The following is a 26,425-nucleotide window of genomic DNA, read 5'->3' on the forward strand; positions in this document are numbered from 1 at the left end:
TTTTTAAATATATTTATTTATATTTAATGTGCATGAGTGTTTTGCCTGCATGTATGCAGGTACCTCTTGTGTGCCAGTTGTAGGTGGAGGCCAAAAGAGGGCGTCAGATCTCCTAGAACTGGAGTTACAGACTGTTGTGAGCCATCAGGTGGGTGCTGGGAATGTGGGTCCTCTGAAAAAGCAGCCGGTGCTCTTAACTACCGAGTGTTTTTGTAAAAATGAGTGGGGGGCTGGAGAGATGCTCTTCCAGACCTGAGTTCAAATCCTAGCAACCACATGGTGGCTCATGACCATCTGATCCAATGCCCTCTTCTGGTGTGTCTGAAGACAGCTACAGTGTACTCATGTACGATAGATAGATAGATAGATAGATAGATAGATAGATAGATAGATAGATAGATAGATAGATAGATAGATGGATGGATGGATGGATGGATGGATGGATGGATGGATGGATGGATGGATGGATAGATAGATAGATAGATAGATAGATAGATAGATAGATAGATAGATAGATAGATAGATAGATAGATAGATGGTTTGGGCTGCTTAATATTTTAGCTAGCACTTAGTAAGTGCTTAACTAAACACCAACAATCATTGTTGCTAAACAGATGTGCTCTTGTTGGCGAGCTCTCTGATTTGAGCGTAAATAAGTAAATAGAATACTTCAAGTAATTCGGAACTAATTCGGAGACATAGGAGTTTTAGACTAGATGGAAGTGTCAGCCAGACGAGAGCGAGGCAGTTAGGCATCAGTGTGTTCCCGGAGAAGCCTGAAGGGAAAACTAAAAAGCCCCATCTAACTGAGGTGCTTTAACCGTGGCCTTCACACCAAGGGCACGGCAGATGGACTGGACATCATTTCTGGTCCTCGCTCTGAGCCATCACTTCGTGAAGGAAAATGTTTCTTTTTCTGGCCTAGAACACTGAGAAAGACGCATCTGGAACTAGCTGACTCTGCCACGGAACAAATTATTGAAGGGCCCCTGGGGCCCTGACCACAAGGAAAATTGGAACAGCTTGGGAGGCTGGGCTGCCAGGTGTGCACTTCAACCAGAGCCAGCATTGCAGCTCCCGGGACTCGTGTAACCAGTGCGGCATGCTGGGAGACACTGCACAGCTGAGCACTCATTAAATGCAACAGGGCCCCATAGGGTGTGCACTGTGCCTGTGCCTGTGCCTGTGCCTGTGCCTGTGCCTGTGCCTGTGCCTGTGCCTGTGCCTGTGCCTGTGCCTGTGCCTGTGCCTGTGCACTGTGCCTGTGCCTGTGCCTGTGCCTGTGCCTGTGCCTGTGCCTGTGCCTGTGCCTGTGCCTGTGCCTGTGCCTGTGCACCTCTTCCCCGAGGACATAAAAATCTCAGCATACACTCAACGTTCCGGTCCTGAACGTCAGCCCAGGGAAAGGGACCTACACAAAGCAGCCTCAGCGGGGAAAAGACAAAGGGAGAGGGTCGGTTCCTTTCCATATCTCCAACATTTATACGTGCTCTGACTAAACCGTTCCTCTCAAGCAATTCCCCCAACAGCTTCCAGACTCTCTGAGGGAATATAGATCTTTTAGATAAGATTTTCTAGGTTCTAAGCTCTGCTCAGTCTGCCACTTATGAGGGGGTGACCCAGGATTTGTTTTCTTAGCTAGAGAACTAGCACTGCTCCATTAATGTTCTTCTCAACATCAAATGTAGATGGAATGACCCCTGGCCCAAAGTGGGACACGGATAAGGCGCTTCAGATGTAGAATACTTTCTGAGATAGCTTGGGCTAGACAGGAAAGGCATGTACAACCCATCTAAACCTTAGACACAAAGTGTGAGGGTAATTTTATATACCACTTCAAATAATTCTGTACAGAAAACGAAGTTTGGGTATGGAATTTTCCATGTGCAGAGCCAGGTTAGGACTAGGAAAAATGTGGATTTTGGAGCATTTAAGATTTCAGAAGTTAGGAGGACGAACTCTCGGCACCATGCTATGCATATAAAACCATCGGCAGCCTAGACATAGCGTACAGTTGGCAAATATCAGTTATCATCTCCAACACACTCCGGTTTCTCTTCCAGGTCCATCTTTTGCAGCTTCCTGAGTCTTACGGAGAAGGAGGTCAGCGTCTCCGTAAAGCCCGCCCCTTGCTGAGCACATAACACGCGCCAGGGACTTCACTGGAGACTAACAAGGAAAAACTAACAGGGAGAGCCCACATGACCACTACTGACCACCATACACTGAGCAAAAGCAGATAAGAAAGTCTGATCAGGCACTGTGCTGTGTCTCTCATTCAGACTGGCTCACTTGACAAGACCTTTCAGTATCTGTATCTTGCATGGGGAAGAAGAACGCTGCGAAGCACTGCGGGAGCCCAAGCTCCGGATGATGCTGTTGCTTCCCTGGTAACTCCTCTCTCTGCCTTCATGTCCACACCCACCACTGCCTGTCTGTCTCACCTCCTCTCCTTGGCAGTACCAGAAATGCACCCCAAGTTTAGCCCTCTGCCCAGCGCCCTTCCCATTAATCACCCTGTCACATTCCTGCTTTAATGTTTTTCTTGGCAAGACACACATTTCACATTTCACAGAAATCTTCCTGAGGGGTGGGGGAGATGGAGATTAAATTAATTGAAAGCTTTTTAAGTGAAAAAAATCTATTTTAAATGATTTCATGATCTTTTATAGAGCCAGGTAAGTTAATCAAACAGTGAGATCACTCTGCCGTTTTGCTATCTTGCAGACAAGGTCAGGATACTTTAGTGCCCCGTGATAGGAAACCAGGCACTGAGTGAATACTGAAGAGAGCTGCCTCCTTAGTGAGTTTCCCATATTGACGGATACACACTAAACATACCATGCATTCCCAGCACCACAACACCTTTGTTTTTCCTGATTACTTGTGTGCCTGCTTTCTCCATTACTATAGAATCCCCAGGACAGACACTAAAGCATTTTGTATTAAAAGATTCTCATCTCCTGCAATAGACCCGCAATAGATCGAGAGCAAGTTGTCAACCAAGGATAGGTCACAGAGCAAACAAATCCTGCCCCTTGATCTCGGCTCTGCAGATAACGTCCCGGTAAGCCAGAAGTGAGCTGTGTTCCTCTCACTTCAAGAGCAGCGTGCTCTCCACCAAAGCCTGAGGAGTTCTCTTTGGCTACACAGGCTGCATTCATATCTCCTTCACTACGAAAGAGCTACAACTACTAGAAGTCGCTCCTTATTAAGCGTCTCTTAGGGGCTTTGTGTTGGTCCCTGTACTCGCTTGGTTTTGTGTGTCAACTTGACACAAGCTGGAGTTATCACAGAAAAGGAGCCTCAGTTGTGGAAAGGCCTTCATGAGGCTGTTGTAAGGCATTTTCTCAACTAGTGGTCAAGGTGGGAGGACTCAGCCCATTGTGGGTGGTGCCGTCCCTGGGCTGGTGGTCTTGGGTTCTCTAAGAGAGCAAGCTGAGCAAGCCAGGGGAAGCAAGCCAGTAAGAAACATCCCTCCATGGCCTCTGCACCAGCTCCTGCTTCTTGACCCGCTTGAGTTCCAGTCCTGACTTCCTTTGGTGATGAGCAGCAATGTGGAAGTAAGCTGAATAAACCCTTGCCTCCCCAACTTGCTTCTTGGTCATGATGTTTGTGCAGGAATAGAAACCCTGACTGAGACAATCACCACAGCAACCCTGTGATACAGTTGCTTTCACTATTAAGTAATAAGGATGCAGAGCAGTGGTTCTCTACCTGTGCCTCTCGACCCCTTTGAAGGTCAAATGATCTTCTCAGATATTTTGCACATCAGATATTTACATTACAATTCATGATGAACTGTATTAAGGGGTCGCAGCATTAGGAAGGTTCAGAACCACTGATGTAGAGCCTCAGTTGGGTTTCATTCAATAACAATGATGACTATGAGTGTCCCAGCCTCCACATCTCGCCCCTTTATGCACTAGACAATGTAGCCATGAAGAAACAGAGCCCGGCAATGGCTATCATAGGAGCTGGAACAGGTGGGCACATGGGGGAGCATCATTTGCCTCAGAAATGGCTTTGGAAGACTGAGGGAGGCAGCTGGATAACTGGTTCTAGCCCTTTTCTAGTGAAACTCCATATTCACGGTAAGCTAGCTGTGCTCCTACACCTGAACCCAACACTTGTTTTATCAGGACAGTCCAATGAGCAACTCCTAAACTCTAAAGAGTGATGGCTCCAGGAGACCAGAGCCAAGGGCTTGAGTGTACTTTGTCTTACTCCTCCCACCCCTCTACTTCCCCATCTGTCTGTATCCCTCCACCTGAGTTAAGAATAATTACAGTCAAACGAGCGGTCTGCATCTATCTGGAAATTATCCTTCCTTGCCCTTATCAATTCTTCCAACAGAACAAAACGCAATGCGCTCTGCAGGGTTGTTTAACATCAGCACAACAGGGCAAGAAACGGGACCCTCGTGAAAGTGACGGTCCCGTTCCTTAACAGCCTCCTCCAGGGAAGGCCACTGTCACCACCCGACCCTTTCCTAATCACCAAGATGCATAGGCCTGGAGTCAGAGCTTGATGGTTGAGACATGGGATTTTTGGCACGATGAGCTGGAAGTCTGATACTTTGCTTAGTGGTAGCCAGGGGAAAATCTCAAACGAGGAGTGACATGATTGAATGTAAGAGAGGAGAACTCGGGGCAGGGGATGGGGCCTGAATATGCTACAGCCAATAACAGTATGCGCCTCCACCAGCCCTCATGGCCAGAGAGACCACCACGCAGACACTGTTTCATGGAACTCCGACAGCAGTCAACAGGCAGGGCTCAGACAGACTCCTGGTGCCAGTTCTTTTGTCAAAGACAAAATTATTTGTTCTTCAGTCCTTGCTTCTCCAGAGGGTGACAGTTAAAGAAGGATCGCCCCTTAGGGCAAACTGCAAAGAAGCTCACTAAAGAGCCCTTCTATAAATCACCCCAGGGGAGAGTGATTTGTGGATGGGGGGAAAGAAGGCAGACTCCACATGTGGGGAATCTGCTTTGGAGAGATGTCTAAATTGCGAGCATAAAAATTAATGCAATCGCTGAAGAAAAACCACCTCAGGTGAAGAGTACACAGGCTGCATAATAATATAAAAATAGAAGTTTTAACAATATGGTGGGGGGGGACACCAAGAAAAATAGTCCATCCATAGCGTTCACTTTACTTCTAAATTATGGCAGCCCTGTGTGATAAATTAATAGTTAAGGAGATAATAAGATTCCAGCAAAGCCTTGGAAGGTGCCATAAGTCACGAGCAGACGATGACGTGTGTCCCATGCCATCCGTCATCCCACTGAGAGAAGCCATAGGTTTTCTATCACTTGGCAGGAACCACTGAGTCACATAATTCTGCTCTTAAGTAAATTTCTCCATTAGCATGAAAAATGGTATTCCGGGCATTTTTTACTCCGATATAATTAGAAATTGAATGTTCCCAAACAATGTTTCTAAGGATAGAAACACACATATACTCTTTCATGCTTCAAGACACTTGGTGAAAACTCTAGATGCCATCAAGGACTTCAAAGAGAAGCTAATCTCTCAGCTCGCACTCTATGGACCAGTTGGTAGAAAAGTGTGGACGCCTGGAAGAAGCCAGTTATTTCCTGCATGGCTTACCACCTTATCCAATAGTTATTCCTTTTTAATAACATACTGGGTCTCTATGATTATCCTAAATGATAACAAAGAATGGGTTTTAAAGTGAATATTCACAGATGCACGACTAATAAAACTAGAAACCAGCGTTGTCTCAGTTAGGGTTTCAGTTGCTGAGATAAAACACCGTGACCAAACTGGGGAGGAGGGGTATTCCACATATATTTCCATGTCACAGCTCATCACTGAAGACACTCAGGGTAGGAACTCAAATGGGACAGGAATCTGGAGGTGGGAGTTGATGCAATGGCCATGGAGGGGTGCTGCCAACTGGCTTGCCCCTTATGGCTTTCACAGTTAACTTATAAAACCCAGGACCATGAGTCGCCATGGGCGGGGCCCCTCCCCTATCAATCATGAATTAAAACAATGCCCTACTGGGGCTTGCTTATAGCAGTTTCTCAATTGAGCGTTCCTGCTCTCAGATGATTCTACCTGTGTCAGGTTGACACCAAAACCAGCCAGAACGAATGTATTAAGTTGGTAATTTAGTTACCTCTTAGAGCACAGGGACAGCTACTCTTTCTTGGGGTGTAGGGGCGTGAATGCATCTTGCCCCGCCCCACCCCCACCGGTTCCTTTTTGCAGCCTCTTTTTCTATAAAGACCTTCCTGGTTTTCTCCTTTCCCCCACCCCCGGGGAACCACAGCTGGTGCTAGGATCTAACACAAAGTCACACAACTAAGGGCAGATTCCCAGGATGCTCACAGGATAGAGAGTCTGGTATTTTTTTTTTCCTCCTGCCTCCTGGTTTCCGGCATTGACTGCGGCTAGACAGACAATTACCCAAGAAATGTCAAGTTATTATTGCTCTAAGCTGTGGTCATGCCTACAGCATGCAAACCTTGTTCTTTGAGGCCCGGCTTCCTGAGAGGGATAATTAACCTCAGGCTTACGGCTCTGTTCCGCTGAGAGCCCTGGCATTTGGTGTGTGTAGTTAAAAACAATTCTTTAACATTTCCTTACTAATACCTTGGATCATTTTAAAAAAGAAAATAGCTGCTCAGTAAAACTTGAGGACATCCGAGGAAAATCAAGTTCAAACACACTACAATTTCCATTGAGCAGGCTTCACTTCGAAATGGCAAGACTGGAGACCAGGAAGCAGTCACCAGAGGGAAATTCACCTGAAGGCGTGACAATCTGAGTATGAGGACTGAGCTAGAAAGTAACACGGTGGGCACTAGTAAAGGCTGTGACCTTCAATTTGTCATTCAACTCTGATCCCTAGTTCCCCCATCGACAAATACACTGTTGAATTAAACCTCTGGGATTCATAGATTCTCTCCCTCTCCCCCCTCACCACTACTGCTGGAGAATGATTCCAGGACTGTGTACTCAATCACGAAAGCACATGTGCTCCACTGCTGATCTACACAGGGAACTCCTCTGTCTTTATCACCTCTCAGATCTTCCCACACTTCACCCCACAGCACAGACTCAGCTCTCGGGCCACAGTCCGGATGCCGCTTGGACAGGAGCTCCTGCCCCCAGCCTCCCGGCAAGACTGATCTCATTAGGACACCTAGCATACACATCCCCTTGATTGATGTGCACCCACGAGGTTGTCTGTTCAATGATTGTTGCCCACTAAGCCGAAAGAGTCCATGAAAACCGTGAGTTGGCCCGCTAGGACCTAGCGCAGTGACCTGCTCAATCAACAACTGTCAGTGTTTGCTTGCTAATGCTGACCAAGCTGTTACCACAGACCGGCCTTTTAACCTATTTGAAATAGAAACTTGTGTTATCAATCCAGGTGCTTAAAAGAGGAACAGAGTCTGGTGGGCTAATGTGCGTGGAACAGGCATGCACTGTGTCATTCCTGAGTGTTAGCAAGAATAAATGCTAAGCTGTAAAGCCTTCTAAGGTGTCAGTCCTAAGAGCAGCTATGAAACTCCCGAGAAACACCCGCGTACTAAAAGGCTGCTCATCTATATTCCCAGGTCTTGATACCGCCTATGAATTAGCGCTGCCTCAGGCATTCTGCCTGCCGAGCAGATGCCTACGGAAGCTGGCGGGGATGGCAAAAGCCCAGGTTCAAGAAAACTGAGGCTGGGATGCTCACAGCAGATAAAGGCTGCAGTGTGTAAGCCAGGGGAACGTCTTCGACATGTCCACGGACTTTCAGAGTTTAGGAGACACCAAGTTCTAATATTTACTGTAAACGGGGAGGGCAACAGATTCCATATAAAATCCAATCAAAGTAGGAAATATTGATAGGGGAAGAGATACCTGACCCAAGCAGGTAAGCTTTGCAGTCCAGGGCAGCGGGTTTTTTTAGTATCGGATCTTGCTGACTCAGCAGCACATACCTGGCCTGAAACCAAATGAGGACTGCAGTCCGGTTATCTCAGGGAGAGAGCCATAGGGAAGGGCAGGGAAAGAAACACTGTAAGAGGGTTGTCTCCAGTGCAGAGGAGGGCAGCTCCCACTGTATCCAAGCAGGCTCGCCTTTACCCGGTAATCAGTCACTGACAAAGACATGAGGTGCATCATAATGCAGCGGTCACTGCACCCATCACGATATAGTCACCGTGCACAACCACCGTCCAGTCATGATGCACGCGTCACTCGCTGTTCAGCAGTCACGATGCAACAAAGTCACTGTGCACAGATACAATACACAGATACTATGCACAGACACTATACACAATCGCCATACACAGTCACTATGCACAGTCATTGTATATAGTTATTATACACAGACACAATACACAGACACTATGCACAGTCACTCTGCACAGACACTATACAAGTCACTCTGCACAGTCACTGTGCACAGATACAATACACAGACACTATGCACAGACACTATACACAATCGCCATACACAGTCACTCTGCACAGATACAATAGACAGACACTATGCATAGACACCATGCACAGACACTATACACAGTCACTGTACACAGTCACTATACACAGATACTAAACACAGATACTAAACACAGTCACTATAGAGTCACTATCCACAGACACTATACACAGTCACTCTGCACAGACACTATATACAGTCACTATACACAGTTACTATACAGTCCCTATATAGTCACTATGCATAGTCACTATACACAGACACTATGCAGACACTATACACAGTCACTGTATAGTCACTATACTCAGTAACTATACACAGACACTACACACGGTCACTGTGTATCACTATACTCAGTAACTATACACAGACATTATACACGGTCACTATACACAGACACTATACACAGTCACTATGCACAAACACTGTACAATCACTATGCATAGTCACTGGGCACAGACACTATACACCAGTCATTCTGCATAATCACATGCAAAGACACTAGACACCAGTTATTTTCCACAGTCACTGACAATTCGTGGATGGTGGGAACTAATATTCAGCAACTGAGCAAGTAAGACAGCCACGTGTGGCTTGCGCTTCACAGATACATGGCGTAGGCGAGGGTGGCGTACGTCAGGAAGATGTGGCCAAGCCAGGAGAGACTGGGATGCCAGGACAGAGGAAAACAGAAAAATAATAAGGAAAAAAATTCCCATGAAGAAGTGGAAGGGTGCAGGGTCTGGCCCTCAGCAGGAGGGCACTAAGTGAATACAGGGGGTGAAGCACAGGCCAGAAGAGAGGTGACCCTGGGAACCAGAAGGTAACAGGCTGCAGCGGCTGCCTGCCGGGGACCAGAGCAGCACTCTCCCAGGCTCCTAGCTCTTCATCCCCAGAGTGATGCAGAGAAACAAACTCTGGGATTTGGGGTACAGTGGCCCCACCCCTCCACCTGAGGAGTCACTGACTCCAGTTTCCCTCACCTTAACTCTGAGGAGACAGCTGGGGAGAGGGAGAAGGGAAGGGGCGGCATATTGTTCCTGTTGCTGTGTTCCTGCTGGCTGTTGTTCCTAATCTCTTACTGTGCTTGTGGATAAGTTAAACCTCTCTATGTATGGACAGGGAAAAAATGTACAGGGTCTAGGACTTTCTTCAGTTCAAAGCATCGACTAGGCCCTAGTAACCAGCGTCTTTGACTGTATACTCCACGGTCAGAGAGACGGCAACTCCTGGTCCAAAGCGAACTCTAGAAAGACCCCTCTGGCTACAATGCAGACTGAAGTTTGGAGACCTCTACCCCTGACTGCTCAGAGGACAAAATGGCTCAGGAAGACTTGTGCAGACTACTGCCAAAGGTGAATTTAACACTGAAGCATGAGGGCCTGAAGAGGTGGCTCAGCCACTGAGAGGACGAGCTGCCCTTCCAGAGGACCTGGGGTTCCGTTCCTAGTATTAACATGGCAGCTCTCAGCCAGCTGTAATTCCAGTCCCCGAAAATCCAACACTCTTCTTTCTGTCTGGCTTCTACAGGCGACTCTCATGCAGGTGACGTACTTACATAGACCCAGGCAAGACGCTCAGAGACATGAGATAAAAATAAGTACATCTCTCTCAAAAACTGACACGCAAAATTGTCATGAAAGCAAGGTTATCTTGATCCACTCAAGATAACCCCAAGCAAAGTAAAACAATAAAACCAGCCTTGCCGTGAAGGAGTCTGTCAAACCCCAGTGTCTTTACACAGTGCTGATGGCTACAGGGAAGCACTACAATGTGATGGATCCTTGGGCCTGCTTATTGGAGGCTGTTAGAGTTTAGACAGAAAGTATCTCCCCAAAAGCCTAATTGTTGAAGGCTTGAACCCTAGCTGGTGCATCTGATCATTGAGAGGTGATGGAGTTATGAGGGTTCTGACCTAATCTCCTGGATTACTCTATCTACTGATCCATCATTTGATGGCACCATTAGAAGTTAGTGGAACACTTTGGGGGCCGAGTGAAAGGAAGTAGGTCCCTAAGGGTGTATCCATGAGGGTGGGGACTTTCTTATCCTGGGCCTACCTCCCTTTAGCCCCATTCCTTCCCAACCACCATTCAGTGAGGTGAGAAGGCTGGTCTGCTACACATCCCTGCTCCAGAGTGGTCCTCCTCATCACTGACCTGAGAGCAAGGGAATCGGCTGGCCATTAAGCAAAATGCTTGAAACCGTGAGCTAAAGGGGATAACTCCTCCTTTAAGTGGTTTGCATCTGGTGTTTTGTCCGGGATGAGTAGCTGACTAAGAGACCCTGGCTGACGGCTGTTCTCCCAGTCTGGTACACCTTCTCGGAAAGGCAGATGGGAAGACGTGGATTGCACTGAAGGGAACGCTGAGGAGGTTACTCATCCTTAACTCTTGAGTAGGGGGAAGGAAAACACACCTCTGCTGGGGATTCTCAGTCACAAGCTCGTCTCCTGGGCTCTGAGTTTCTGTTCTCCATGGTCTTCACTATACTTGCAAACCGAACATTCGGTTGAACACACAAACACACACACACAGCCCACTCTGAATACCTGTAGACACACCCAGCACACTGTGACGACATGTGTATATACACACAGACACATACACAGCACACTGTGAAGTCATGCGAATACACATACACAGGCAGGCAGACGGCATACTCTGAAACCATGCGTATGCACACAGACACACACTGAGAACACTCTAATCTACTGCTGACTTAAACTTAGCTTTGAGAACTATGGCTGGGTTCTGCAAGGAGTCGTTTCTGGGCAAACAGGGCATCCACATGTGGAAGCATGCAAGAACATCATCACATGCCACCCGGCATAGAGTCAACGAGAACTAGGTCAAGGACCTTAATATAAAAGCTGGAGGTCTGGAACTGCTAGAAGAAAAGACCCCAAGTTAGACACTGTTGAGACACTCTGAAAAGCTCATGGGGCAAAGGAGAAAACGTGTTCACTGCATTGTCAACCAGGCACAGCTTCTAGGAAGCTGAAGCAGGAGGATGCTGGGGATTTCAAGTCACCTAGCCACACAAAGCAAGATCTTGTCTCAAAAGAGCACACAACAGAAACGAAACAGAAGACCCAAGTAATTATCAAGAGTAAGCCTGAAGAAAGGAAAGGGAAGGATCTAGAGACCGTGAGTGAGACACAGTATACTCCCAAGCAGTGAAATGGGCCATGGGGAAAAGAACAAATTTTAAAAGGTAAGCACAGGGAGGTTCTCTGAGTGGGCAGTGAGCACTGTAAAACCCAGATCTGTGAAGACTTGCTTCTGCCAGGACAAGCAACGTCATCCCAGGGAAGCTGCAGAGCACTGCGGATTAGGAGGGGAGCCTGAGAGGTGGCAGAAAGAAAAGGCACTACCTATGGCACGATGACTTTAGCCCTAACAGAGAGTTATCAACAAACCAAAAGACAAGCGAATCTACGTCTGCGAATCCAAACAACACCCCCGAGTGGTTTGTAAACAGGGCTCGCTGAAGGTGATTCTGAAATACTTCCTTCAGAAGAACAAGCATGAGAGGCCACAGGAGGTGCCAGAAAAAGAACCCCAGGCCTCTGGAAGAACCAACTGATCCGTCTCTCTCGCCCCTCTATTCAGTTACTTTTTAGGTATATTACTGGCACATGTTTGCCAGTACAATAGTATTGGTGAATTCAAATGGATAAAAACATACAAAAATGATAATGGCGCTTTATTTGTGGCAATTCTCTCTAAAAGTCAAATTCAAATGCCCCACAATAATGGGACAGCATTTAAGAGAGAAGTGAGTTTCCCAAAGATCCCTTTATTATTCAGGAGGAATGTAAAAAGATATTAACTTTGAACTTTATTAAGCTAAGTGTGTATAATATAATACATCGGCAGCCATTAAAACCCGAATATAAGGTATAACTTTTAAAAGTCATGAAAAGGAAGAAGAAAATGGAAAAATTGGAAACAACCCAAAAGGAGGAGAAAGGACAAAAATCGGAGGGGAGGGTGGGGGTGGGGATGAATAGTTAAGATGGTTGAAATAAATCCAAACCATTACAATAAAATCTATTAGCCCTTCACAATGAACACCATTATCAAATGGCTAACAGCCCATAATTCCTTAAGCTCATAACGGACAGAGAAGGTTCAGTATGTACACCATTTCTGATCAATACTGGCCTAGACTCCTAACGTGAGGTGTAGGACAGGGAGAAAAAGGATCCAGACTGGACTGAGGAATGAGCCTCTCCACATGTGCAGACGCCATAGCTAAGCTTTGAGGACGTTCAACCCTCTCTGCAGAGAATCAGCCGTAGGAGGGAAGGACTGGGAGCTGCAGGCCGGTGGTTCTTACCTGCCATGAGAAGGAAGGGGAGGAAGTCGGAGTAAAGAGGGTGAGATGTGGTGGGTTTGCAAGACTTCTGAAAACGGGACAGGCTTCAGGCTTCCGCTGTGGATCAGACATGGGGGACTAGAAAACACAGCCTCAAGAACTAGGCTCTGGGTTCCGCTGCCTGCCCCTTGCTGGTTTGTGGGTCTGTGAGAGCAGACACCTTCTAAGTCTGTTTCTAAATATGCTAACTTTGAGTTTCCATTGGAAGAAAGAGGGGGAGGGAAGGAAGAAAGGAGGGAGGGAGGGAGGAAGGGAGGAAGGAGAAAATGGAGGGAGGGAGAGAGGTAAAGAAGGGAGGGAAAGGGAGAATGTATGGATCTGGAGCTTGGGTTTCTGCAGAGGTAAAAAGCTGAAGTGATGGGTTTGATGCACAAAGGATGGGACCTAGTAACATGGTAAGGGCATTTGGGGTCTCCAAACAGGGAGCAGCATGATGGTCTAGGGACAGGAAGACTAAGAAGGTAAGCAGTGTGTCCTACCCTGGATACGATGGCAGAAGTGACGCTTCCTCTGGGAACCAGAGAAGGAGACAGTCGCATAGGAAAACCTAGATTCTATCATAAAGAGAAGAAAGGGGAAGAGTTTGAAGTTCCACAGTGGAAGAAAAGGGTACCAGAGAAGAGAAGGAAAGAGGACACCAATGCAGAGAGAATGAGGCCCAAGGCCTCAGCTGCAGCTCAGCAAGGAAAAGAGGAGGCAATGGAAAAGGCTGCACGCACGGAGTGGGTGTCCATGTTCACAGTCTAGACCATGGTATGTCTGAGCAGAAGGTCACCTAGCCTCAGCCTCAGGCAGCCTGCCAACCCTGTGGGTATCTGGAGAGGGAACTGGAGCACAGCTCAGGGCACTTCTGGTGACCCCATGAAGCCAGCAGTTGGGCCTGGAGAGAGAGAATGGATGCAGCATCCCCAAGTGGGCCCATGGCTACTGGATTCTGCAAAGCCCATGCCTGGGCTTCTGTCGAGGTGCTGCTTAGGACAGGACCATACCTATGGTTGGCTGATGCCCATAGGCCCAGGCAAAGGAGCAAAGGGTCAAAGTCCAGGCAGCAGCGTTCCTCATCCGTGAGTGAGAACAGAGTCACCCAGCACATGTCGACAGAGCCATGCTTCCCAAGGCAGATCACAGTGATGCTGGCTGGGGTCAGTCTCAGTTCCCAAACCTGTGAGACTCAGGCTAACACCTAACAACCCCAGCGCTTGGCCTTGGGGAGTCCTCAGCATCCCCATAACCTGTCTTGTCGAGGGCTCCAGTGTACCTAATTTCCTCTACAAAGTGGCGGATTGGACCAGACATTCATTCTGGTCTAGAGAAGGCACTCAGCCAACAGTCCATTCACTGAGGCCACTGAATGACAGGGGGTGGGGAGGGGAGTGTTAGGGGGAGGAGTGGTGCTCTGGGAGGCTTCTCATGTTTGGTATAGAGCAAGTGCTAAGTAATTGAATGAATGAATGAATGAATGAATGAATGAATGAATGAATGAATTCCCTGTGTCTCTACTTCAGCTACATTAGGAAACTACACCTAGGAGGTGAAAGAGAGGTTTAGAGACCTGAAGGACTGTACCCAGACTTGTCTCATCACAAGATATTTCACAGATTTTCTTCTACCCTAAAGATATAATAAACGGCAATTCTAATAACTGAATAACATATTTCTTATTAGGAAAGCAAATGCTCCTTCAGGCAATGCCTACCTCTAATGCATTTGAGGCGCATCCAGCTACCCTGACGCAGCTCCCCACCCCTGTGAACTGTGTTAGCTTGCTGACCGTCAGCCCTCCGGCATACTGGACCCTTCTTACCCAGAATGTTCATATTCAGTTACAAGGGATTTGCGAGCACAGTTGCTAAATCTCCATGTTACTCCGTAGAGAGCTCCCTCATCTGAGTCATTCTCTGAGGAATTATGAGCCCTGGCATTTGTCAGAGGCAGCCGTTTTTGCTCTTGGGCGAGGAGGATTCGCCTAGCTCCCAGACTTCTAACAAGGAGTTAACAAGAAAAGAAAGTCGCCCACTACTTCATCCTGGAAGAAAGTACATTTCATGTCCTCCACGGCTTTCTCTTAACCGTCTACAGCAGATAGTCTTGTTCTACAAAATGAAGTCATTTAAAGGGACAATGGAAGCAGACAAGACCAGTGTCTTATACTTGGCTGTGAGCAGAATATGAAAACGTTTGCCTAGCCTCCAAAGGCCACAATTAGAGAAGCGGGCCTAGGGCCACACCCAGCACGACGCAATCCAAATGTTTGCAACTCACGTGTGCATGATAGAGAATCAATTGTACTTTGAGCCCTGATCCGTTGGCTTTTTCCAGTGGCCCTTAGACTGGATGTGAGAAAAGATGCTGCTATGGCTTGACCGTAGTTTGTATGTGTCCCGCCGGGGTTCACAGGTCGGGAGTCTAGTCATCAGTGTGGTGGTGCAGAAACCTCCAAAGAGGAAGGGACTACCAGAAGTCCTTAGGTCACTGGACTGTGCTTTTAGAAGGAATTCCGTAGTTGTCATATGACGACAGGCCTGGTGACTCTTCAGTCACCTAGCTTTCTGCCCGGTTACATGATCCTTCCATCCTTGAAACCCTTCTGCCACAGTGCTGCAGCGCACAGTAGGGCTTCTCCAGAGCTGGGCTGATGCAGGCACCACTCTGGAACTGGGAGCTTGCCTTGGATATTTTCTTACAGTGAAAAGAACACAAGTCCAAACTAGGAAGGGGTCGGCTGTTCGTCAGAGCTCCCAGCAGCCTCCACGCACCATGACGTCACCACAGCAACCGGGGATGCTCATTCTCCCTCACCGTGCTCCCTCAAAGAGCTCCCAGAATATGGGGCCTTCCTGCTGCTTCTCTGGTGTCCCTGACCTTGCTTCCCTGGACCTTTTTGCCTTGCCTAATTTCCTGAGTCACATCCTCAATTTTATCACATCCCCTAGGTTATGTAATAGCTTCAAAGGCAGCTTCAAATGGGTTTGTACAAAAACACAAGGATCCATTCTCTGGGGATCCAAATCTCCGAGTATCCCATTCTTGTTGTCTAGAAAGCTGTGCCAAGAAACACGTTAAACTTTGTATACCCCAACACAGACACACACACACAGACACACACACACACAGAGTCAGAGAGAGTCAGAGATAGAGACAGAGACAGAGAGACAGAGAGACTTATTAATTCACACTTATGTGGGATAAGTGAACCATATGACTGGGGCGATGGGCCTGGAGCTAGAGTGAGGTTGAGATGTGTTCAAACCCTGACAATTTCATCTCGTCACCAGCAGGAATAAGGATTCCTCCTTCCCTGGTCAAGGCCTGTGTGTTCCAGTGCATGCAGTCTTGCGACCCCTGCCTCCACCGCCATTGAGGTTGTCCTGTATCCTGATGGCCAAATTACAGGTGTGAGCACCTGGGATTCCCATTCATGAAAATGAAGTATTCCTGGCACCTCAGCCCCAGCCAGTGATGTTTATTCACCACAAAACCCCCTACCCACTCCCCAAGGTTATTATAGCCCTTACTGCCCCCTCAACTGAAGAACTGTAACACTGAAAGCCATCTTGGAGAAGGCCATTTCCCTCTAGGCACTCAAGACAAGATCATGAGAACCCACCCTGCCTGTGTGGACAAGCTTACTCCAGCCCTGAGCACACAGATGCCTGAATACCCTTAAGGCGGGGTGGGCACACTTCCACTCCGCATTCATCCTGCTTGGAATCACCAAGTGAAGAGTGCTTCTTGTATGTTCAGGAGATGATTCCTGACGGAGGCTTTTAGTAGCTTCCAGATAGGGGTTGATCCCTGGGAAGACCAAGGTAAGGCTGGGACCTAGAACCTTGCTCTTTAACCTCCAGGCAGGGGAAAGATGCCTAAGGTAAAAAAAATCACCCACCAACCTCCCATGATTTAACCCATTCTATCTAGAAGCCCTCAAAGGAAGAACATGACAGAACATGACATGACAGAAGAGCTGAACAGGTGGAGAGTTCCAGAGGCTGGCAGTATGAAAGGCGTGTGTGGCGGCAATACACTACGATAAAAATATCTTTTACATACTAAGAGGCTAACCTGCTTTGCCTCACAGCAAATTAATAATGCACACATCGAGGTCACTTCAGACTTAAAACTGCTACCCTGCTGTGCTATCCGCCTGTTTGTTTGACCTGCTTTTAAGAGAACAATGCAAACAACTAACTTAACTTGCCTTGGATTTGCCACACCATCAGCTTCTGTTACCTAAGCTAATACATAGCTTTAATCTTAGGCTACTACTCTTCCTAGTCCCTGACCCGGAGAGCGATGCCTGTGTGTACGTACGGGTGCTACCGTAATCACTTGCTCAAAACAGCGAGCACGTCAAAGGTGACCTTATAAAGCAAATATCCACCATAAATGCTGAAAGTGATGCGGATATGGGTTGCTAAGTCTGCTTGTCTTATTACATTTGCTTTCCAGGGTACTTCTGGGTCATGGAGTCAGTAAGTTTCATTCCCTATAAAACTCTGTTAAAGGTTTCTATAAGCGTCTGAATTCCTTCCCCTGTGATGCTTTCTGGGCTGCTTCATAAATACAAAGCAAAATCTCTCTGTTAGGGACTCAGACACAGTGACGGGCAGACATCGGGCAGACATACGACAGACTACAGACAAGCCATAAACCGTGAACTGCAGAAGACACACAGAGAGCGAAGTGAAGAATTCAAATCTGGGCTCACTCTTGGTCAGCTTAGGCCAGGGGAAAGTGCTTTGATTTCTTTCTTCAGTGAAACACCAATGTATTTCAGTGCCTCTGTACACTGCTGCCTGGTCAGCTCTTCACCCAGCATGCATTGGTATGGTTGTGATGACCTATGCAGCTAGTATATATATATAAGTGTTCCCTTAGCTCTATGAAACACTCTAACAGGTTATTTAACCTGAGAGTGATGTTGTAGGAACTCCAGTTTATAGCTGGTCCGCCAGAAGCACAGCTAAAGCACTCATGGTTGGAGCTGGAACCAGCCTCTAAAGTTAGAACTGAACTTTAGAAACTGAGCCCCTGACCTTTGGGATTGGACTACACTTCCAGGTCAGTATCAGGCTGAGCCAACACTCAGTTGGAGGACCTCCCACGGGAAGCCACTGCAGGACTCACTCTCCTGTGTAGGAAAGCTCCTCACGCATCTGGTCACAGACGTCTCTGCTGACGGCTCTAAGGAACAGAGGACCCAGCTCGTTTTTCTACAGACTTTCCCTTTTTCCTTCCTTCTCCAGCCCACTATGCTGCTCAACCTGAGTTCAAGTCCTCACACCCAGATTGCTGCAACAGCTTCCATTTTTCCATTGCCTTTCTCCCTTATCTGTGCCTCCCACCCAACCTTCTCCACAGTGCTTCTAAAGCATGAACCTAAGCATGTCAGTCTGCTGCTTCAGACCTCCAAAGGACCCCTTTCCCGCCAAATAGGAATTATCAGACTGTTTCAATAAGAAAACAACTTAATCGTAACTCCTAACGAAGTTGAATTTCTTTATAGGGGATGACTTACGTGGTTTACCCATGAACTGTCAGCACGTTTTCCAGGAAGGAAGAACAGCATCTAAGCCAAGTATCTCCTGACAGGAGGACAAAGCCTTGGCTTGCATTTTTTCACAGATCAGATTCCACCCATCTGTCCCATAGCCCTCACAATCTACCTCGACCACCTTACCCACTTGCTACTTGTATCAGCCCGCTCTCCCTCACTGTAACCAACACCTGACCTACTCAACTTAGACAGCGAAGAGGTTCATTTTGACTCTGAGTTGGAGACCATTCACCTAGGGAACAAAGGATTGCCTCTGACCAGGGCCTCACATTCATTTTCACAGGCATTTCCCCAACAGTCTGAGGACTTCCCACTGAGCCCTATCTCTTTAAGGGTCTACTGCTGGACAAAAGTACCACAGGCTGGGGACCAAGCATCCAACACATAGACCTTTGTGGGGGACATTACCCAAACCATAGTGCTGTCCTTTACACACCTGCTATTCACAAACGACATTATAGACTACACCGTCTCTCCCACCAACACCCAACTGGATGACCTGGAGCCATGTCCTGTACCTTTCTGGGCTCTGTGTCCTCTTCGCTATACCCAAAATCATGCTGACGGTTTGCAAGTTTGTTATGCCAGGTGGTGTAGAGTCAAAGGCAGAGAAGAGACTTGAAACATGACAATGTGTAGAAGGAGCAAAGGTAACCAGCATTTCAATTATATGGGTGTACCAGGAAGGTAGGATTCTCTTTTCTTCCAGTGTCTGCCTTCTCAGATAGCTCTCGGCATTTAAAATATCTCTGTGGAAAGAATCACTGGTGTTTTCCAGGTGGGGCATTGCGGCCATCATTGTCCATCTTGCAATGTGAGTCATTTGCAAGTATTATGGTTGCCTGCATCATGGGTCATTTTTGATCCCTGGGAAGAATGCCTGGATGGCTAGTGGCGTATTTGTGGTATCCGATCCATCACCATGACTCCCTAATTTCACTACTCTTATTGAAGCGCCTAGCCTCTAAAACCCACTCAGCAAACTTTAGTATTCCCAAATATCAAAGGAAAGGAGGACTGCGTAAAAGTCTGCGCACGGGCACTATTTATCCTTACAGCAACTTTATTCAACAGTTGACAAAATGCTTCCACGTATGCTTGTGAGAAACAGGCTGTTAGCTCCCCCACCCCACCCCCTCAGCAGCTCGGCAACTCACAAAAACACATAATAAATTAAAGAGATGTAACTGTGAGACAATATCCCTTTGAGGACGGTCTTCTCTTCCCTCCTGATATCATGCCAAGTTAACGCTATCATAAAATAATCCCATTTAACTACAATTGTGCAGTTTACGGGAGCCATTACTGTCATCAAAAAAGTGGAATTATATTCAAACCCCAAAAACAGAGGCTTACATGGAAATAAATGGTATTAACATGCAAACGAATCGCATGCAGGAGAAATGGGAATGGTGCTGTGACTGGCATTCCAGATGATCGCATTTTAATATTTATTCATACATGAACAATGAAAACAAATCACACTGGCAAGTTAAATTCCTATTTGTTTAAGAAGACAGAGGCTTATGCATGGCCCCCGAATACAGACTGCACTGGGCTTGTCTGGGCTTTGTTCAGACAACCCAGTACATCTGTGACCCGGAAGTCAGCGGGTGTGACTATTTTCACAGGAGAAATCTAGGCTTCGGGGAGGTGTGAGAGGAGGCCAGGGAGGTGAGACATGGGCAGAATGAAGCAAGATACAGAATTAAAAAGCCAAGGGAGCTCTGAGAACCCGTGCCTGGGTCCAGCTCAGTGATACTGAAAGCTACCACAGGAAGGATGGGAGTGTTCAGCTCAGGGAGATGAGCTAGACCGGAGGTGCTGACTGGAGCTACGCGCCAATCTCCTGCAGCCCATAGTGCCCATGAGTGGCACCAATGCAGTCCAACAACACCATCTACACCACAGCAGTCTTTCTAGGCGCCTGAGTGAGCTGTGGGGGAGGGGCTGACATTTGCAGATGCTGCAGCTCCCTGAAGAACACACACAGTGTGTTTCTCTTCCCAAGGAGCTACTCTGGCAGCTTTTTTGATCTGTCCCTTGGGAATGAGGATAAAGTCATGGTTGCCTGCTGGGTTTAATCAATAAATAGCAAGGATGGCTTCCCAAACCCTCCCAAGGCCCTCCTGTGCTTTACTGATTTCTTATTCAGCAATAAAGAAAAATGGCGGGGTTGGGGATTTAGATCAGTGGTAGAGTGTTTGTCTAGCAAGCGCAAGGCCCTGAGTTCGGTCCCCAGCTCTGAAAAAAAGAAAAGAAAAAAAAATTAAAAAAAAAGAAAAATGGCATTGTGTCCACTTGCAGGAAAGACAAGCACCTAAAGATGGTTGTGTTAAGTGAAATAAACCAGACTTAGAAATACAAATATCACCTGTTCTCTCTCATATGCAAAATCTACTGCACGCACATGCACACGCACAAATACACACACACACACACACACACACACACACACACACACACACACACAATGTGAAAATACATTGTAACTATGAGGGGGAAGGAGTCTAAAGAGAAGTATGAGGGAGAAACTAGAGAGGGTAATTGGAGAGAAGACAAAATATCTTAAATCTTTTTCCTCGTATGTAGAATCTAGCTTATACATACACAGATATATGTACAACCTATATAACTTAACTAGGGTGTCCATTGCTATGATGAAACACCATGTCCAAAAGCAATTTGGGGAGGAGTTCATTTCATTTTACAACTCACACACTCCATCTCTGAGGGAAGTCAGAGCAGGAATTCAGCAGAGGAACCTGGAGGCAGGAACTGAAGCAGAGGCCATGGTGAAATGCAAGTTTACTGGCTTAGCCTCCTGGCTTGCTTAGCCTGCTTTCTTCCAGCACCCAATACCACCAGCCAATGATTAGCACTGATGATAGTGAGCTAGGCCTCCCATATCAAGCATCAATCTAGGAAGTGCCCCCATAGGCTTGCCCGCAGGGCAGTCTGGTAGGGGCACCTTCTCAGTTGAGGTCTCCTCAAATGCCTCTTGCTTGTGTTAAGTTGACACGCAATGGGCCAACACACTTTTGCATGATGCAAAGACAGAAGGGACACTGCTGAAGGAAGAAGGGAAGCAATGGGGTATGGCAGTAAAGGTGTGTACAAGCAAGATTCAACGATACATGTGTGCAAATATCATAATAAACACCATTATAATGAATAGTAAGTAAAAAAAAATTAAAGGAAAGAAAAAGATGTTTGAGCAAAGGTTTGAAAGAGGGTGAGAAAGTCAGCAAGCAAACACATACCCGGAAATGGCTCAGAGAGACTGAGCCAGGACCACACACCCATCAAAGTTCAGTATGGTACATGGGCATAACAGATGAGATCCTAAAAGGAATTTTTGCCGTCCCTGCCTGATAGGAAGTGCTTCACAGATGGGAATAACCATACATCCCTACTCTGTGACACCTACAATGTAAGTGTCCCTCTGTCCTCCAGCTCATTAGTGAAGCTTACACAGCAGCCCTGTGTGGCAGGTACCATGGCTGTGAAGTTACACTTGAGGGAACTGAGGGATCGTTCAGATTAAGTAATTTTTTTTTCAAGGCCAAAACTACCTGGAAGTGGCAATGGTTGGATCCCCACTCAGGATTCAAACTCAAGCAATGGGGCTCTGAAGACTGTGCACGGGGCTGGGGCTGGAGAAGGAGATGAGCTTTCGGAAGGCAGCTGTAGATAGGAGAATGGGTTCGCATGGAAGGAAGAAGCAGGAGTGTAAGGTGTATAGGGAGCAAGATATAATGAAAGCACAGGTCACATTGACACAGGAGTCTCCAGGAAAATTAGTGCGTCTAAGTTAGGGTTCACCCACACTATCCAGCAGCAGACCAAGGCGAGTTCATGGTCTTGACAAAGTCTCCACATTGTGGTCCTCAAACAAACAAACAAACAAAACAGTGATGGTTTGTATATGCTTGGCCCAGGGAGTGGCACTGTTGGGAGGTGTGGCCTTCTTGGAGTAGGTGTGGTCTTTAATACCCTTGTTTTAGCTGCCTGGAAGTCAGCATTCTGCTAGCAGTCTTCAGATGAAGAGGTAGAGCTTTTAGCTCGGCCTGCACCATGCCTGCCTGGTTGCTGCCATGCTCCCACCTTGATGATAATGAATCTCTGAACCTCTAAGCCAACCCCAAATAAATGTTGTAATGTATAAGACTTGCAATGGTCATGGTGTCTGTTCACAGCAGTAAAACCCTATCTAAGACAAACAAACAAAAACTTAGACACAAAGTAAAAAGCATTCCAACTCCCAGAAAATAAATGTTTAAAAATGGCATGAACCGGATGCCAAATTTTAAGTGTGTGAAGACACCAGAACTACTTTCTCATTTAAATCTGTTCATAGTTTCTGAAACAGGAAGTGTCCTAGTTTGCTTTCTGTTGCTAATAAAACATTGATCGAAAGCAACTTGGAGAGGAAGGGCTCCATTTGCCTTTACATTGCTAAAAGTTCTACCTCTTCATCTGAAGACTGCTAGCAGAATGCTGACTTCCAGGCATATGTGGACAAATTTGTCCACATCACAGGGAAGTCAAAGCAGGAATTCAAGCAGTTACCTGGAGGCAGGCACTGATGTAGAGACCATAAAAGACTTTTCCATGGTTTGTTCAATTTGTTTTCTTATATTGCCCAGGCCTACTTGCTTGAGTATGGTGCTGCCCACAGTGGGCTAAGTCCTCCCATCTCAATCATTAATCAAGCAAGAAAATGCCCACCCTCGGGGCTGGGGATTTAGCTCAGTGGTAGGGCGCTTACCTAGGAAGCGCAAGGCCCTGGGTTCGGTCCCCAGCTCCGAAAAAAAGAACCAAAAAAAAAAAAATGCCCACCCTCCCCCACAAGATCATGTGCCAATCTGATGGAAGAAATTCTTCAATTGAAGTTCTCTCTTCCCAAGTGACTCCAGATTGTGTCAAGTTGACAAAAACTAACCACATAAGCTAGACTTTCCATATCTCCTAGTTGTCAGCCTGACCAAATCCTTGCCACCTCTCCAAGTACCACATGCATGGAATACCACAGGGAACATTTTTCTTTCTGAATAATTTCATTTCCTCATTGAAACACTAAAATATGGGTCTCTGCTTATAGATAAGAAAACTGAAGCTAGGAGATTCTGGGTCCCTTCCTCAAGCACATGCTTCCTGTGACAGAAATGCTCCCTGGCTCTATGTACATAATCATGTGCTCAAGACTGTCATACCCACCATCTCCTGAGTTCTACCAGCACTTGGATCCGTGAGGAGTAAGAATGAATGGGACCAAAGTCTGTTGCAGCTTCAAGCTCTAGGTCTCCTCTTCTTGAGGCCTATCCTCTCATAGGCTCTACAAACTCATTGATCAGTGCCTGACCAGTGTCCATTATAGAAATGGGGAATGCAACCTATTTCCGAATCCATGTAAAGCCATAGCTCAGAAACCAATAAGGAAATGATGCATAGCTCACAGATCAATACAGTATTTGAGCCTCAGAGTTAGATGCTGAAAGGGACCTTGTCAAGTAGGTCAACAGTTGGAGGACAGTCCTCCCACTGCTTCTGAATGTGTTTCACTTGTGGTTTATCACACCTGAGGGGTCAGTCAGTCTACAAATGTCTGGTGGACATCAGTCATGAGTATGGCCACTAGGGATCTGTTGGACATATGAGCCATAATAGAGGGATTTTTCATATTTGATCAATGACTCCATGTAGCAGGAGCGAGGACCTGTTCTGATGGCTTCCATTATAGCTGTGGCTCAGATTTGTGTGTAGCCAGAGACACCTGCCCGGGATACTGAACTTGGCAGCTGGTAACTCAATGAGAGTACAAGAAACTCATGTTCTTTGGCTCTCGATAGAAAGGAATCATCTCCACCACACATAGTAAACTAAAACTCCACTTATCAACTACTTCTCTTCTGCCCATATCCAGTCGAATCCTGTGTGTTGATACAGGAGAATCCTCACCCTCCCGAGTGTTCATGTGCAGGACGTACAAAGAAAAATGGCAGGGGAACGAATACTGGGAGCTAGATCAGCAATTATACACATGGGACAGAAGAACAAAGACATATCTGGAAACCACACTGCCAGACACAATAAGACCCCAAAGCAATAATTATGCAACTCCTCTCCAGATGGTTTTAGAAGTCAAAGCACTGACATTCTGCTTCCTAGTTTCCAAGTACTATGTCCCTGCTTGTGGGAAAGCACCACAACCCTTCAGTGCCCTTACAAACTCAGGAGAAACGGACCATCCCTAAAGCCTCTGCAGTGAACAGGACACACAGCAGCCAGCAGCCATAGTTGTGAGGCTGCAGGTGCTCTGTAGGTCAATGTGCACTTTCATTCAGAGGAAATATTTGAGAGTATTTCTTTGTTGCCATGAAGACATCATCTCTTGTCTGTGTTAGTGATCTCGCATGTGCTTGAAAGGCAAGAGATGCCAGCCCAATGCCCAGGAAACCAGAAGCTACTGGGTACCAAAAATCACCCTGAAGGGTTAGAAGTTCTACAAGATGAGGTGCTTAGAGGCAGAGAAAAAAGAAAATAAGCAGATTTACTCTGTTCGAGAGCATGGGATAGAAATCTGAAAGTGAAAAGGCAAGAAGGAAATAAAGAGAGACAGAGGGAGAAAGAAAAGAAGATAATACCAAAAGGAAGAATGGAAGAAGAGACGGTGAATCAAAGGGTAGGATCTATTCCTGCAGACCAAATGTTCTCTTTCAAAAGAAGAGATGAGAAATCCTGACCCGACCTGTGCATCTGGAACTACAAAGTCCGATTCCTTGCATTCCAAGAAAGTCAACTCTTACAAAGACGGAAATCCACGTCTGGTTCACAAGTAATTTGAAAAACAACAGCAACAAAACATGTCAAGCAAATTTGCAAGAGTAATCCCCAAGATTTAACTAGCTGGCAAACTGAAGAACTTGAAACCAATATTTCACTTTTTAAATAAACTAAGGCATCCAGGGTTGGGGTGTCATTCTATTCTTTACCCGAAACGTCAGCCTTTTAGGGAAATTCCCAAGGAGACGCCTTACTGAGAGTGAAACCTGTGCCACCACGATCAGGTGACAGATGGAGATTTCAGCTGTCTTTGGTAAGGCATCTCTTCCGCCAAAGTCTAGACCGTAAGTAACTGGCCTTGCCCACAGCACACAAGAGCACAGATACACCGTTCACAAAGTCCCACAGCCATGCCGTCTGATTAAGATCTTAGCACATGACCTAAGACTGTTCTGCACATAAAGTTTTGCTAGAATGACAAGGAAGCAAAAGCAGCTTCAGCTGATAGAATACGAAGTCCTCCCCACTCCCCCCCCACACATTGGGAAAAAAGACCCAGCAAAATGAAAGCAGAGACCAGATTCAGACGGGGTGGGTATGTTCTATGACGCTACCTGGACACAGCCACACCCGGGCCCCATCTACTCCCTGGGTTTTTCAATATTATGAACGAAAACGAAGTCTTGTTTCTCTTTTAAGTCAATGTCACTTGAGTAGTCTTCATTCATGCTAATAAGCGTCTAGAGCAGTATAACGCTGCGACCCTTTAATACAGTTCCTCCTGTTAGGGTGACCCCCCTCCCAACTATAAAATTATTTTTCTTGCTACTTCACAACTGTAATTTTGCTGTTGCTATGAATCATAACCTAAATATCTATGTTTTCCACTGGTCTTAGACAACCCCTGTGAAAGAGATGTTTGGCCCTCCCCACACAAAGGAGTCATGACCCACAGGTTGAAAACTGCTGATCTAGACACCATAACCCTTGAATATCAACTAATCCAATGCAATTTAATCAATACTACCTAACTTCACCATACAGTTAGATAATACATAATACATAATACATAATACATAATACATAATACATTTGGATATCTCCATCCTCAGTGGCGTTCAGGAACACAGCCAAGCTCTGATCCTCACCATCAAAGTCCCATAAGGTTCTCTGACACATAATCACGAGTGTCGGCTGCGGTAACCTTCAGAGTAGACAGCAGAGCCTCAGAA

General features: G+C 46.6%; 1 protein-coding gene across 1 annotated transcript in view; it reads right to left on the bottom strand.

Moving 5' to 3' along the window:
• Positions 1-26,425, bottom strand: part of LOC116909251 (dedicator of cytokinesis protein 2) — a 148,809-nt gene that overhangs the window by 32,445 nt on the left and 89,939 nt on the right. The gene's annotated exons all lie outside the window — the stretch shown is intronic.

The sequence above is a fragment of the Rattus rattus genome, chromosome 9 (genome assembly GCF_011064425.1).
Source record: "Rattus rattus isolate New Zealand chromosome 9, Rrattus_CSIRO_v1, whole genome shotgun sequence".
Taxonomy (NCBI): Eukaryota; Metazoa; Chordata; class Mammalia; order Rodentia; family Muridae; genus Rattus; species Rattus rattus.